The following is a 15293-nucleotide window of genomic DNA, read 5'->3' as shown; positions in this document are numbered from 1 at the left end:
AAAGCAATGCAAAACACATTAAGCCCATTACCAGCCCATTGGTTAATATCCTTGCAAAGTGACCACGGGAAGGCCTCGGTAGTGGCAGCTGTCCTGGTTTAGATTTATTGGTTGTGAGTATGTTAAGTTGTGGTTTTAGTTTTGTTGATTAACTATGTATGGTTTGTCTCATTCCTCTTTAAAATGAGGTATATAAAGTACAATGTTAACGGCTTGGTCTGTATGGGTAAAAAAGGTATTACCAATTACCATATAGCTACACTAAACAAGCTAAAAAGGATAGATTACAGTACTGCAATTTATTTTTGAAAACAAATACAAAAGTGCAATTTTGGAAAAGAAAATTGAGGTAACATTTTTTAAAAAAGTATAAGGTATCATACTTTGCATTTAAACAACCATCCCCTTGAGATATACTCTGTTCTTTCATAGGTATATTAAAGGATGGAGGTAGCATTTTGAATTTATTGGTTTCATATACAGGGAGAAAGAGTACGTTTCTAGACGAGAGGGGGTGATTGTGATATTTTTTTTATATGCTCTCATGAGCTCAAATTAACTTGACAGATTTTCTATTCAGTCTCCCCTCATCAATCCCCAAACATGAAACAAATATAGGTGAGAACTGACACTGCGTGCCACTGATGGTAATGAATAATTAACATACTGCAGAGTGGTAATATATATAAGTATTTTCATACGGTTACCTGCAATGCAACACAGATTCCCCTAGATCACCAATTGCTGTGGCGACCTGACAGACATATACATGTTTAGTTCAGCACGACAACAATTGGTAATTAAGTTATATTATCATTGTTCCATTAGCCTTGACCACATTTTAATCATGCCTAATTTAAGAGGGATCATGGACATCCATCAAGCAAACGAACGGATCTTTCTTGAATGCTTGATACCTACGACAGGCATGGTCCTAAACCTACATAAAAATATTGTTTCAATTCTCTAGTGATTACTCACATAGGACCAGCTAAGCAATAATCTCCTACTAATTTTTTCATGCATGGTCCCTTGCCTGTCTAATTGTCTATCTATCTACTATCAATTAATCCCCCTCAAATGCTGACAAGCATATCTGCATATGCACAGGGATACACATCGAATCATTGAGTGAAAACAGGGAGTTCAACTCTCTTGAGGACTTCAAATGGGACAATCAATCGACTTCTACCTATGCAAACAACTTGGTTAGCTTACATGATGATCGATCATCTTGGTCAAAGCTAAAGGTGCCTAAAGAAAATTAAGAATTTAGTTGATCATACAACTAGCTAGGAGAGAATTACTTCGATTAGGTCTAATTTTAGTCCCTACGAGAGCCCAGTTAATATATATGGCATCATTTCAATCTAAATAAAATTCTCCGGAACACGTTAAGGCGTGTGTGTTTTCTAAACATAATGAAATTGAATCTGAGCTCTGTATCAAGATGTACATCATATCAGCCACAAAAACACACTGAGGTGCGTATATGACAGTGTATAATCTGTTTTTTAGATAATGTAATCCTCTTAATCTGAATCACATTTTTTATGTGATTACATGCATGCATTCTCTGCATCTGAATCATGAGAGGTGTCCTAACTGCTGCAAGTTCCCCTGTCCTAAGCCCTGCTTATTAGTATATTATCTGTGCTAATTGATCTAGGTCTACAGCCACATATGATAATTAAACCGTATAGGCCAATCTAACAAAATTTAAAATTATATGATGAAGACTAACGTGGCGCATGGAACATGCAGCAAATCCTTGCAGCTATCCTGATATAGTGATATAGCTGATTTTTTTTTTTAAAAAGCTACTGGAATACTCTACTCTATACGTACGGTACGAGTTAGGTACATGTATACACTGACATCCTGAGTTATCCACATTGTCTCTGCAGAAAGCTTAGCTAGAATAAGATCATAGGAGTAGTAGGCACTCCAATTGGCAGCCATTGCAAAAACATTTGGAAAAAAAAATACACAATATACGTTGTTTTTAATTAGCTTCAAGAGAAACATGAGAAAAGGAGGGCAAAATGGCCCCCTCTTTTATTAAAAAAAATGAATTTTTAGAATTTTGAATCTTGACATTATTTTAATTCCACATTTCAACTCTAAAACTTACTAAGTTTAATATTGATGATTCAAAGGTTTATGATGCAAGATATAATATCCAAAGTGTATGTTTGTCACAAAAAGGTCTTTTATTATCTCTCACACTTTTTTTTGGGTAAATCTCATTGAGATCTCACTATCCGGGACCGATATTTTTCCAAAAAACATAAGAAAAAACTCTGGTCGTCAGAAGCTGGTTTGTTAAAAATTGAAAGACCAAATTAATGAATTCATAAAGTTAGGCTCAAATTTGACAATTGTAGAACTTTTATCTGGCACACTGACCAAACTTCTCTGAAATTGATGTAAACATGTGTGTATTCTAAATTTCTGATTAAACATAAGAAATAAACAGCTGGCCAGCTGGGTGACACAAACTCTCTGGATGCAGTGTTATATACCTTCACACCACCACCGGGATGCAAGAATACCACCATTTGGCTTGAACAAACAAGTCAATGCAAGGACAATATTAGGAACTAACTTGGGATTTGTTTTGGACATTTGTTGTGTTAAGGTTTATTTGCTTCTTGTTTGGGGAACTTTTATTTGTTATTCAATTGCTACTTTAGTTTGGCTGCTGGATCTATGATTGAGTTGTTGGAAAAAATCGGTTGATTAGACAACTTTTAGTCTTTCATTGAGTAAATTAAGGATGCTTAGTGGATCCTGATGTTGATAGGGGCTTAAATCATGAATAATGACCATTTAACCCGGGGATAGCCTGATCCTTTCCCCTTCTCCTCCTGGATCAATTTACTTGTCATTATAGCAAATCTCACATTAAATTGCTAAATATGCCAAATTATATTGCTACATTTATTAATTACTACCTCCGTTCTTATTTATATGACGTTACGTCATATAAGAAATTATCTAAGGGAGTATCTTAATGAAAGTTTCTTGTGAGAATACTAATACTAATATGTTTGAATTGATGAAAGGTGAAAAGGACAAGACATCTCTAAAAATACTTCGAAATATGTGAGAATGGCAATATTTTGAAAAAAAATGAAATACTATAACAACAACTGAATTGAAACGAATGGAATAATATATTTATTCAGTAACCTGTCATCGTTTAGAGTCGGGTTTTCCTTAGATTATTTATACAATTGCAGTTTCACCATTAGTTCGGTTCGTGGAACCCAAACTTTGAGATCTTAATCATTCATCTGCATATTGAGTTGCAATCTGACTTGTTTCTGCTTGTTCTTCGATTTGCATGTAGAAATTAACCTTCTCGGCAAGGCCAACTAGGCAGTGCACGGTTGATAGAGAAGACATGATGCTACGATTGCAGGATTTGGATCGTGTTGATCGGAAGCCGGATTGTGTGTATCAAGTTTTCCGAGAGTTATCAATAACTATCAAAAGATCGAGACCTAGTTACTCATCAGTTAATCTCCCTCATTGATACTAATTATATGATTATCACTTATGCATGCAAACATTGCTCTAACATGCACTAATTAACCCTAAAGCATGCTAATTATCACTCATCAAGGCTAATTTGTCACTTGATACCCTTGTCAATCCTTCTTCTTGTACCTTCACTAGGCATATTTCTCAGTACAAAATCTAAGGGGAATATTTCTCAAGTTCTCCAAACAGTGGCCACGCACCATCTATGTTTCATCCTACCACCCAAACGTATGGATGAGACCTGCTCTGTCCCCAGCTGGTGCCATGAACCAAATCATAACTTAGATTGGCTGGGTTGGCATATAAACTATGCAAACTATGCATTTTAACTGTAGTACCTATATATATATATATATATATATATATATATATATATATATATATATATATATATATATATATATATATATATATATAGATTAGTCCTTTTCAAGTGAGAAAGAAATAATAAGTGGTTTTAACCATAGGACTTTCAGTTTAACCATTTTATCCAAAGCAAGAACAAAATTAAGTGCAATTAATTGCTAATATATGCCCGCATGGACTCCAAATGGAAGGGCTATATATAGGTTAATGCTGATTGTGAAGTTAAAGTGTTATGGTTGATATTAGAACATAATCTTTCATTGCACGGCCATGTGTGTTTTTGGGATCATAGTGCGTATATAACATATATAGTCATGAATCGCAGGATTTCCTACTCTATCAATATATACGAGGCACTTTTTTTTAAAACAAAAATATCGCGGGATGGTTCTAAACATTGTAGGGCATCTATAGCATGTTGTTGTGAGCATTATTATTGCCATTTAAGGGGGGGATGAATGTAATAATTCAATCTCTTAGTAGTTAGATGCATGGTCATTGTGATATGTTATCAGTGGGATTGATCTCATATGAAGAATTTAGATAGGTTGAGGCTAACATATAAACCCACATATTCCAAGAATTTCACCTTAGGGGTTAACAATTTTGCCAAATTATCTATGCAATTCTAAACAATTGGGCATTCAACAGTTTTCCATGTTGCCGAATATATATACCTTTTGAAATGTCGTTGCATAATATTTCGAAAGCGTTTTCAAATATTTTTGCATGATATCTCCTCAAGGCACTACAAGTCATAAAGCAAAAATTTCCAAAACCCAAAAAGAGGCTGGTACAAAGTGGAAAAAAAGTAGTAACTCGTGCAAAAGCGAAACCTATTCCGATGCAGATGCGTGTACCTGCATTTACACATTACTTAAGGTAGCTAAGTACACAAACATAGTCAGGTTTAGACTGAAAAATTATTGTGACTTGACAGGCCACATTAAGTATATACCAACTTGTACTAATTATTAATCGTTGAAAGCAACTTGGCTTAAAAATTACAAGATTAGATACAAAGAGGACTAATGATCAATATGCTCAGGTTATCATCGTGCACCAAAGGCTAAAACTTGTGTGTTACAGCTCAATTGTTAGTTAAGGTACTAACCGTTTTGTGAGCAACTGCACAGTTAGTTCAAGTCCACTTCTATAGTACCATCATTCTCATATCAACAATAATTAATTAAGAGTTTATCCTAATTAATATTGCCTTATTAGCTGAAAATTACCTAAATTACTGATATTTATTACTGCATAGTCATTTTATTGCAGTGCTAGATTAATTGTTCACGGTTATAAACTAGGCCATCCCCGATCCCCAATGTTATATGATTTGTATGATAACCATTTGTTGTAATTTGGCTCATTTTTCTGAGTTACCCACAAGATTTGATAAGAACCAGTAGAGAAGAAATGACTCCAAATTAAAAACTATATATAGTCAAAGATAGGGAAGGACAAGTTAATTGCTTTTAATTAAGAACGTTATAATTAGTCAACAATCATGCATATTGCCCAGATAATATGTGGGCTCACATTCAGTAAAAAAAAAAATATGTGGGCTCACACAAATCTTCATACTTTCATGTTACAAGAGTTTGATTCCCACTTACCTCGTGTGAAAAAATAGTTTGACAGTGCAGGGCACCTACTAGGCTGTGAAGGCTTTTCGTCTCGGTATACCATATCTCTCATGGTTCTTACTCCCACCGTATTTCAATATATGACGCCGTTGACTTTTTAACTAATATTAGCCATTTATCTTATTAAAAAAATTATATAATTATCATTTATTTTACTGTGACTTTGATTTATCGTCAAAAGTTCTTTAAGCATGACATAAATATTTTTATATTTGCACAAAAAATTTAAATAAGACGAATAATCAAATGTTAGTCAAAAGTCAATAACATCATACATTAAAACACAGATGGAGTACCTAATATAGATATGTTAGAAAATGTTTTACTATATAGTTTTTGAAATGTCTGAAAGGACTCCCTTCTTCTCTAACCTATTTTATCACTAACTTTATTTAGATGATTCCCCGAACTGTTAGAGAAAACAACTATGAATCATTACAGATGTCTCATATTGTGTTGTAGTGATTCTGTCTAGCTTTAGTGATCAAAGATGGCCCTCCATTAGCATTTCAATGGCCCTTTGAAAAAAAAATCAAGCCTTGAAAAATGGATCTCCTCAACATAAATATATTTTTGTTTTGTTTTAGGAAATAACATCAACATATTTTCCTATAGTCACTCCAAGTTTGCAACAAAAGACTTGGTATAAAAAAATTCCAAAGACGGCAATTTTCAAATAACATCTAAAATAATAGGAATTTCGTATAGTCTAGATGCACTTTTTTACAAGCACTATAAATATCACCATAAATGCTTTTACTTTATGTATAGATGTTTAAGAGATGGTTTTGACGCCTTCTAGAGATATATAAACAAAATCATCTTGCAGAGATCGGATATTTTTTTAGGCCTTTTCACCTCTCTAGAAGCACTTTTTAGGAAGTTAATTATGGGAAATAACTAAATAAGTAATACAAGGCCCTACAAGTATCACCACTATAGCAAAAGAAATGCTATTTGTTTTAGATAATGGAATAAATCCTAGCCTTTGCTTCGATGAAATTAGCCACTTATTACACAATTCACTCAAAACAGAGCACATACAATCCAGGAACTCAGGATGTAATTAAAGACTAAAGGAGACATATTATTTATTCAACTCTGGTTGTAAATCTTCACCCAAAGTAACTATAGTAGCTAGTATGTTATGACATGGCAAAACTACAATAATTAATCAATGACTTGTTGGATATGTTTTGAACTTTGGAACACTGTAGTTAGCAATCCGGATCCCATGCAGCTAGCTGCTACTGATTTCTTGACATGCATATGCAGAATTAGCAGCACGGAAAGAATAGGGCGGAAGGTTCAAGATTCGCTAATATATTGTTAATTGTACCAAAAATACTATATATAGCAAACACTGTAGAAGAAATCTGATAGCGTTGAGGCTCCGTTCGGATGTGAAGTTTGGACGAACCAGGGAAGATAATCAATTAGCACATAATTAATTAAATAGTGTCTACTTACACACTGGAAAATAATTTATTCGAAATTTTTCAAGAAACATCTATATAAATGAAAGTTTTATAAAAATAAAAAAACAATAATAATCTAGGTAGCTACAATACGAAATAGTGACGATGAATCTGTATAATTATTTAGACCGTTGGATAAAATTAAATTTCTAGATCTATCTATCGGATCTCAGTTCGATCTTTAAGGGTCCCTTGGATTTTTGGATAATTCAATTCCTTTATAATTTTGTTTCCTATAGACTCTTTGATGAGGATATGAATTTTGACATACAATTGTATTCCTACGATTAATTCCATAAAAAAATAAGTAAGATGTTAGATCTCTTGAAAACCTTCCTTTAGGCCCTTTTGATTCAAAGAAATTCATATAAATTTTAGAGGATTTTATTTCTATAGAAATTTTTCCTATATAACCCTTTGAATCAAAGGAATAAGGAATCCTATGAAATTCTTATGGAATGTCTCTTCCCATGTAATTTTTTGGAGGAAATTTAACATGAGGTAAAAACTAATGGAAAAAATCTAAGTCTTTACCTCTTCTCAAATTTCATGTTTTACCTGTGATCTGCAATAATCTAAACATTTGCATTTTTGTCAGAATCTTATGGGTTTTCCTATTCCTTCGTTTTCCCATTACTATAATTATTTAAGAACATCATATCTATTCCTGTTTTCTATGTTTTAAATGTTCTAAAATCCTGTAGGATTGAAGATACATGCTACTTCAATTCCTCATATGTTTTAAATAGGTCCTTAGAGCCACTTAGGCTGGCGAGTAAAAATGTGCCCTATGCAATTTTAACATTTTGGTAGCAGTGTAGACGGTTAGGTACCTACATCGATCACGATCACAGCACAACAGAGAGAATATATATATATATATATATATATATATATATATATATATATATATATATATATATATATATATATATATATATATATATATATATATATATAGTGTGAGCTGTGCAAATCTCCATGAGCTCATCATCCATATCCACCAAGAGCATCAATAATTTTTATCTCCCAAAAGCAGTACAGATGGATGTAGACCGGTATAGTCAGCCAGCAAAGATCCTCTTGTGCAGAAGCCATGAGGCTAGATTCTGTTTACCCAATTGTTTTTCTGCCCTAGTAAGGTGAGACAGAGAGAAGGAAAATATTTTAAAAGAGAATCTTGTCCATAAAAGAAACTTTTGTGCAAAATTCCTGTGAAATTTTAGGCACCATCTAGGCTCGTGTGTATGGCTCAGAGTGGTTCCGTAGGTTCAATTAGTTATCTACAGTACTAAACAACATCCAAAGAGATCATTAATTAGATAGCCTTATCGATCACCGGCTGATATTCTCAGGGAGCCCAACAATTAGCTGATTAGGTTAGACGCTAAGCATGCTTAGAAGAGCTTCTTACTTTGGATTATATGTAGAGCTGGATCGGTTTCCATTATCCAAAAAGAGCTAGATCTACGATTTTTTTTTTTTTACCGTCCGGTAGTCACCCATGCGGCTATGGCCGGCGCATAATCATTTAAAAAAACACTCCACTAAGCGCTATAGCGTATAAACTGTTTTAGAATCGCGACCCCTCGTAGAATGAGAAGTTTACTTAAACTAACAGTTTAGCTTTTCTTTTACATTCTAAGAAGTTGTACACTACTATAAAATTGATCTTTATTGGGTCAGCCAAAAACTATAATAGTCCCGGTTCCAATAAAAACCAGGACAAAAAAAAAAAGCATTTTAAGTCCCTGTTAAAAGCTATGTGATCTTTAGTCCCGATTGGTGTTATCTTTAGTTCCGGTTCATCCCTTGTCAGTGGCCTGTCACGGGGCTTAGTGAGTAAAGATTATTTAGATCTTTTATACAGTATATAATCCTTAAGACTTATCCTCCCAAACTACACATCTTCCTATTCTCCCTTATCCTCCTCATATTCCTATTCCTCCTCTCTCTTATTCTTATCCTCTCCTTCTCCTCATCCCTAGAGCAGATCGAGGAGCGGCTGTGCGTAGGGCCTGTGGGCGGCCAGGTAGGGGCGGCGGCTGGCGGCTGGCCGCGGCCGGCCGCGCGGAGGCGGCATGCGATGGCGGCATGCGTGGCGGTGACCGGTGCGGCAGGCGGCGCCATGCGCCTCTGCCGGTGGGGAGGCGGCCGACGCGGAGGATGTATTTGATTTTTTTTTTTGAGAATTTTTTATTGGATATGAGATGTCTTTGATTTGTGTGTGATGTGAATATGTGATGTATTTGTGATGATTATTTTAGAACTTGTGATGTAACTTTTTTAGAATTTGTGATGTATTTGGAAATGATTGATTTGAGTATTTGGAGATATCCTTTTGTTCTGTGATGATTGATTTAGGGATGATTTATGGATGGAGTGAAATCATTATTCAATGTTAAAAAAAATATAAAAGCAACCTAACGCTGGCTCCATCTTTAGTCCAACCTAACACCAACCAGGATTAAAGATCCATTTTTACTCCTGGTTGTTTTAACCGGGCATCTTTAGTCCCGGATTGGGTATCCCGGTTTGCAACCCGGGAGTAAAAAGTTATAAACCAGAAGTGAAGGGCCTTTCCCCACTAGTGGTAATTGTAGAATTCAGAAAATAAACTAGAAACTAAAAATCTCAGCTTTACAAGTTCTCATAAACTAACTACCAACAAGTCGTCTCTCAAAATTTTAAGATACTCCGAACAGATCTAAGTCATGTTTGGAGAGTTTAAGATTTAAAGGAATAGTTGATTAATAGCCGGTTTCTCTGACTTCTTGCTCTTATTTTATTTCCTAAAATTCTATAGCTATATATTTTTAAAATTTAGATAAGAATTTAGACTGTTGACTAAAATTCTAAGAAAAGCTGCGACCACTATGAAGCTTTTCCAAACAACACCCTAATTGCTTTTGGAATCTGCAGCTAGCAATGGTAGCTGAGTGGAGAGAGAGTGAGAGGGCTGTCTTCCAATAGGAAGCACACACAACACAAGGCCATATGTGGAGTATATGTATCTGCTTCTTTTCATCACCATCCTTTTGTAGCCTTGCCTTCCTGCATGGGGAAAAGCAGAGGCACTGCCGGCTCCTCTGCAAAGATTTGCTCCTTCCATTGGTGGAATTTTAGGCCAAAAGTTGCAAGATTGTACTCCATACACAGAGTGCAGCAAGAAAACTCGCAAATAAAGCGACGACGACGAGGACGACGCAGCATTGGTACTTGGTGTCACTCCCCTCCGGTTGGTAGGCGCGCCCGGCCACTTGCTAAATTATGCGAAATGGGCCTTCACCTTGTTTGAAAATGCAAAGCAGGGATAAGAGCAAGTTTAATAATACAGCTAATTACTAGCTCCAAATCATCTATAGTCAACTTAATGGCCAATTCATATAATAGTTACCTATAAACATATACTACACAATCAATATCCGGTCCCATCTGTCATACACACATGCGCTTTGAAGTCCGTGCTGTAGTTGGCTATAAATCTACAGCCTGCTGCTCTTATCTCTTCTTTTTTATCTTCTTAAAATATGTTTATAGTTAGTTTGTAGTTTGCTATTGTACCTAATGAGGAAAAAAAGGTTTAGGGAGATCACTGTAGTTCACTAGAGTTTAATACTGCCAACTAGAGCTTTACAGACAGATCTATGTATAATTGGACACGAATTGGATCAGCTAATTGCTGCGTGGTGTCATTGATTTGACTTAAATAATCCCTTTTTCCTTCCACTCTGCTGTTAGTTGGTTGGAAGAGTACTGTACTGGTGTTGATTAGTCAATTGGTCTAAGAAATTTGTGCCCTTAGATAGGTCCATGAGAAAATTCACCCAAAATAAAAGGCTCCACTGGGAAGAGGCCAGATGGAGAGAGAGGAGAGCTGGAGAGAGAAAGAAAAAAAAAGACTCCGGACTCGTTTAGTCCAAAAACTTTTCTAAAAAAACATCATATTAAATCTTTGATATATACATGAAGCATTAAATATAGATAAAAAGAAAAACTAATTGCAGAGTTTGCATGTAAATCGCGAGACGAATCTTTTGAGTCTAATTAGTCCATGATAAGTGCTACAGTAACCCACATGTACTAATGACGGATTAATTAGGCTCAAAAGATTCGTCTCACGGTTTTCAGGCGAGTTATGAAATTAGTTTTTACATTCGTGTCCAAAAATCCCTTCAGACATCCGATCAAACGTCCGATGTGACATCCAAAAATTTTTATTTCACCGACTAAACAAGGCCAGTCATTCATCACTCATCAGTGCTTATAGTTTTATGATTTTATCACCAATTGTTTGTTTAAAGCCTGAAAAATTTTACAGGTGGCAAATGTACTTCCTGTTCTAAAATAGTGGTGCAGTAGAGATTAGCTCAAACTCAATCTTAGGTGGACAATTCAGAGGTGCAATTGTTTCAGAAAAGTTAACACACAAGTGGTTGGACCCAGCAAGTGCCCTCCATCCCATCGGTTCCACGATACTTGTCCAGGAACAAAAAGACACCAGATTTAAGAAAAAACTTAACATCAAATTGCTAAGCATGTTCCCCACCAAAACAAATAAAAAAGAAAATGGCCATACAAGTTGCATGCAAGTCTCTGGTAGATAACATGCTGATATATAGTCCGTGATCAAATAAGAGCAATCCCAATAGGTAGTGTGAAACATGGCGTACTGGTATATTAACTACTTCAAAAGTACATCCGTTCCGTTCTCCTCTGAGAGCAGGTACAATAGCAGGCTATAAACCAGCTATAAGCATATTTTAAAGAGATAAAAGAAAGAGAGAGAAGAGCAGCAGCACGGACTCCAAAACGTAATGTGTGTATGACAGGTGGGACCAGATATTAATAGTATAGTAAGCAACTATTGTATGAATTAGCTATTACATTGGCTATAGATGGTTTGGAGTTGCAGTGGGCTATACTATTAAACTTGCTCTAAGGCTGCCGTTCGTTCCACCCAGCTCCCAACCCTCTCCCTCGTTTTCCGCGCACGTTTTCAAACTGCTAAACAGTGCTTTTTTTTTCAAAAAGTTTATATACGAAAGTTGCTTAAAAAAATCATATTGATCTATTTTTGAATAAAATAGCAAATATTTAATTAATCACGTGCTAATGGACCACTCCGTTTTCCGTGCTTAGGATATTTGCTCCAAACCTCCCACAACGAACACAGCTCGAACCAACCCCCCTCCCCCATCTTTTTTTAAAAAAACGCTCCAAAAAATCAACCCATATTGAAAACCGATATATAAAAAACCAAATCATATTTCTCTCCGGATCCGTTGCAACGCCCCTGACATATAACTAGCTAGTATAGGGAAGAGAGAGTATGCGTGAAACGATTGTTCAGATTTAATCTAACACCTGCAATTAATGTATAATTTTTGTAGGTGTGGTTTCTGTAGGAGTTCCTCCAGGGTGCATCATACTAGTGATAGGGGTGCTAGTATATATAGATGAAATTTAACCATTCATTCATATGAATATTTTTTTAAAAAAACAAATGTGAAAATTTAAAGAATTACCCCACCATACCATTGAGGGTCACATTTGAGATGAGTTGCATTCATTTGATGATACCAATTAGAAGTCCCATCGATATAGAGGGAGGGGTACAATAAATAGTGACATAGAGTGCATGATGGAAAAAACCAGTGGCATGCATAATATCTTTGTCTATGCGTGTCTGATTTCTCTAAATTTTCCCTCCTACTTATAATTTTTTTTCTTATGCATCAGACTAATCCATTTTATGAAAACCAACCTATGTGGATTTTTGATGGTGCCATAGCAATATCCCCTCTGGTATAAAATATAAGTCTATTATTGTAACTTTATCGACACTTCTCATTTTAATACAACTTAATCCAAGACCTTTTTCTGGACATTTTACATTGCTATATAATTCTACTACTATCATAAATAAATTAATTACTCATCTTATCTGATCTGAGTATAAATGAATGACAAGGAAGATAAATTTGTTGTTTTATTTAATTACTCCTCACATACAAGTATCTACTCCCTCCATCTCAAAATATAAGAGATTTTAGTTGGATGGGACACATCCTAATACTACGAATCTATGCAGTATTAGGATGTGCCCCATCCAATTAAAATTTTTTACTATATTTTAGGATGGATGGTGTAGTAGAATTTGTACAGGAGGATTTACTGATTTCACTTCATTCAAGAGCTCTTTAAGCCAGGGTTGGCCACTTGGGAGTTGTGACTGAAAAATTGCATTGGTTTCTTTTTTCAATCGATAAAAAGTACTGTACTTTATGTGCAACTACAAAAGTAGTTAAAACTATGAAACAGAGGGAATATTGCTAGTGGAATAAAACATCGTCTTTGCCAAAATTTCTATCGCAGTACTGACAACGTGACATGGTAACCTGTGGTGGTTTTAATTTTGTTCGAGATTAATGGTAGATTCCGCCGTACATGATATTATATATGACACCTCAAGCTTAATTGGCCAAGAGTGTTAAATTTTCCCCAATTGGGTACCATGTCTAGTAGCTTCCCAAGGTAAATGGCGTTTACGATGATTTGGACATTGTGGTCTAAATACTTCAGTCGATGATCAATTCAAAAGTACTAGCCATACTAGAGTTTTAGATTAATTACCCTTTATTAAAATAGTATATGGCGTATTTTGTTTGTTAAAACAAACTTTGACTGTAAAATTTTCTAACAATATTTCGCTTATAGTAAAAGATTCGTAGTAATAAGAAAATATTTTCGAACTTTATTCTAACCATATCATTTTTAGACAAAACCTAAATATTATTGGATGAGCAGTTAAGTCAAACCTCAAAATTGGATAGTTAACATGTGCCTTATATTTCTGAAGAGATAATAGAAGAAATGTCATTAATAAGCGTCCAAATATTCAAGAAATGCTATTGATAAGTGTGAGTTCTAAAAAAATACCATCATACAAACGATTTTGTCCCAAAAATGCCATCACCGTCAGGGTTCCGTCCATTCCGCGCCATTAAATACACTGTTCATCCTATAGCACTTTAATGGCGCGGGATGGACGGAACCCTAACGAAGATGTCATTTTTGGACAAAGTCATTTGAACTATGACACTTCTTAGAACTCACACTTGTCGATGATGTTTCTTAGATTTGGGCTCTTGTCAATGGCATGGCTTGTATTATCTCATTTCTGAAATGCGTAATTCACAAGTAGGTCAATATTTTAAATACGAGTCTTCGGAAATACAGGTCAATATATAATTTTGATGCACTTGTCTGACTTTTTTTTTGTTGCGGGGATCACTTGTCTGACTTAATGTTTGCTTTTACATATGACCTCGTTGATTAGGAAATTTTAACATCCTCGTGTAAAATAACAGAGTATCTATTCCTATGTCAAATTTCAACCAGTTCCTTGATTCCTATGAAAAACTAGACCTTGTATTTGGAAATTGGAATAGGAGGAAGTAAAAAATTGGTGTAAGAACCCTTGTGCCTCATTTTTAAGTTGTATCCTCTGTCTTGCATATTCCTGTCAAGAAAAGAAATGTACGTTTTTTTTAACCTTGTTTGCAAATTGCAATCATGCATCATCGTCCACAAGTATTTCAAAAATAGTGGTCCTGAGCTTATTTTTATGGATATATGTACGGGAACTGATCCAAATAGATGGGAGGATAATTTAATTTAATTAACCGTATGTCCGTCTGAAAGGACGACAATGCCTAATCTATCCAATGAAACAAAAAAAAAATCTTAAATAACATTTTGTTGCCTTTTCAAATCTTCACTCCAGTAAAAGTCTGGTGCAGTACACTAGAGAGGACCACATTATCACACTTTCTCCCTAACATCATAATTTGATATCTGGATCCAACAATCATGAATGCACATGAAGAAAAGAAAACTTTGTAGTGTGGAACCTATTAAATTTATTTTTATGCTACCAATTAAATTATTTTCCCACGCCTACCAAGATTAAACCAGTACCTTCAGCCTTCAGGCATTGTTCCTTTAATCCTTCAGGGCATTAATTGGGATTTAGATGAGATTAATTCTATATCTATTGTGATGTGGAATCAATCCATACAATTTTTTTATGAGGGTTAAACAGATTTCCTCTTCGTTCCAATTTAATTTGTTTTCATGTTGTGGACATAATGGTTAACAATTTCGTGGACTTCGTCACAAAAAATTCGAAGCTCTTCCAAACCGCACGGTTAATGTTGATTTTCAAACAAAATTCATAACATTATCA

This window comes from Oryza glaberrima, chromosome 11, assembly GCF_000147395.1.
Source record: "Oryza glaberrima chromosome 11, OglaRS2, whole genome shotgun sequence".
NCBI classification, from domain to species: domain Eukaryota; kingdom Viridiplantae; phylum Streptophyta; class Magnoliopsida; order Poales; family Poaceae; genus Oryza; species Oryza glaberrima.
The sequence above is the reverse complement of the archived record's forward strand: the minus strand, read 5'-3'. Positions refer to the sequence as shown.